This window comes from Suricata suricatta, chromosome 3 (genome assembly GCF_006229205.1).
Source record: "Suricata suricatta isolate VVHF042 chromosome 3, meerkat_22Aug2017_6uvM2_HiC, whole genome shotgun sequence".
Taxonomy (NCBI): Eukaryota; Metazoa; Chordata; class Mammalia; order Carnivora; family Herpestidae; genus Suricata; species Suricata suricatta.
Genome location: NC_043702.1, coordinates 117,649,569 through 117,651,347, shown reverse-complemented (window position 1 = coordinate 117,651,347; position 1,779 = coordinate 117,649,569). Strand labels below are relative to the sequence as shown.

Here is a 1,779-nt window from a genome sequence, read left to right as displayed (position 1 = left end):
TCAGCTTGCTATGCCAGTGAATATGGAGCATGGGGCTCAGTGCCCGCTCAGCAGGAGCTCTGGCAGCAGATGGTCTTGAACAAGAACGTACTATGGATACAATTCTCAAGACTATTTTGGTTGCAAGCAGAAGTCTTCCCTGGCTAATCAAGCAAAGGAATGTTTTGGAAATACACAGGGATTATCTCCTATAATCAAAGGAGACAGGGTAGGTCCTGGTCCTCAGCAAATGGTGTTAATAGAGCTTTCCTTTAGGGCACAGCCATTTATGTGATTGTTCTAAGGGTTATTTTCTGTGTTTTCCTGTACCATATTTTAAATTCCTGGAGTTGGGGGAAGACTATAAAGGGCCTGGTTAAGGATGTGTCCATTTTCAGATTAATCTGTTTTACAGGGGACATGATAGTGTTACCATCCTGTCCCACTTTTCCCAGGACTATCCCAGTGTAAGTGCCGAAATTCTAGTGTCCTGGCATCCATCTCAGTCCTGGGCAAAAGAGGACATTTGGTTACCTAAGAACATGGTCACATGTACATAGTATATGACCCTTTAAGGGATTAATAAACAATTGTGGTGAGCTATATGGCAACATTCCATGGAGTGCCTGTTACATTCTACTTCTTGATAGATAAGGGTGGCACGCATGTGTGTACACACACACACACACACACACACACACACACACTTCCCATTCTTTGAAGGACACACTTCTCCACACTATCATTTGGTTATTTCACACACCACCACAAAGGGACTGCTAACCTCCCCAAGGTGGGCAAACGAAAACTTGTGCTCTTCTACTCCATCCAGAGCCGATGTGTGCACTATAGGTACAGCTTTCTACATGTTGTCCATCCTTCCTTCTCTTCTGTGACAATCCTCTCTGTACATATTGCAACATACCCTGCTGCTGACAAAAACAAAAGAAAAATTGTCATTCTTTTTCTTCCTAAAAAGGAAAAGGGGGACTTGGTGTACAAGAAAGTACTTAAACACTAGTAGCAAGCAAAATAGCCATAGAGGTGACCATCCTCATCACCATGGCTGGTAATGAAGCTTCCTCCTCCTCAGGCCATTCTATGGGGCTCTGGGGTTCCAGCTGGCATTTCGGTTGGTTGAGGTATTGTGCCCAATGCCGTGATGAGGGTTAAGAGCCCTGGTGGTCCTGCCTTAAAGGACTCGATCAGTGTTTTTGCATCCCCGATGCAATCTCACAGACGCAGTGCCCTGGCTCCTCCATACTGCCCCCTGAAGCCGCCCCCACCCCCAGCTCCCCCATACGGCCCCCCAGCATCCCCCCGGCCCCACTGTCCAGCAGGCCCTCCCACCTCTTCCGATCTCCAGCTCTCACCAGACGCTCGCGGCCGTTTCTTCCTGGGCGGCCTTCACCTCCCGTCCCCGAAACACCAGCCCCTCTTTCCTGGCGCCGCGCCCCCAGCCCAGCACGACCCCGGTCCTGCCCACCCGCTCTGCGCTGTGCCTCATCTTCCACCCGGCACAGCGCGATTCCGCGTCTGGGCGCCGCGGGGTGCCACCGCCGCCGCCGGCCCGCCTGCCCGCAGCCCAGAAAACCGGCGCCCGAACCGCACCCTCCCTCCAGGAAGCGGGACTTCCGGTCCCGCGCGCGAACGCCTTCCGGCGCGAGGCGGAAGCCGGGTCCGAGTCCGCCTCGGGGCAGAAGCGTCCCGGGCGCGGGTCTCCTCAGTGGACGCGTCTCGTTCTCTCCGCTGCCGCTGCCGCCGCCGCCACCGCTCCCAGCGCCGCGGGACACGGAGACC

At 54.0% G+C, this 1,779-nt stretch overlaps 1 protein-coding gene and 1 long non-coding RNA gene across 4 annotated transcripts in view; one reads left to right on the top strand and one right to left on the bottom strand.

The window, feature by feature from the left end:
* Window positions 1-709: 709 nt before the first annotated feature.
* On the bottom strand, window positions 710-1,596 carry LOC115288035. 3 transcript variants are annotated; one of them, XR_003906786.1, is made up of 2 exons: window positions 1,330-1,596; window positions 710-908 (listed from the first exon to the last, which is right to left on the bottom strand). It is a non-coding gene; the product is annotated as an uncharacterized LOC115288035 (long non-coding RNA). The 3 variants fall into 3 exon arrangements; XR_003906788.1 differs by having other exon boundaries at window positions 710-911; window positions 1,353-1,596; XR_003906787.1 differs by having other exon boundaries at window positions 1,353-1,596.
* Window positions 1,597-1,651: 55 nt separating this feature from the next.
* Window positions 1,652-1,779, top strand: part of DISP1 (dispatched RND transporter family member 1) — a 117,512-nt gene continuing 117,384 nt past the window's right edge. Inside the window, exon 1 of the mRNA XM_029934949.1 lies at window positions 1,652-1,779. The gene's annotated coding sequence lies outside the window, so the exon portion shown is untranslated.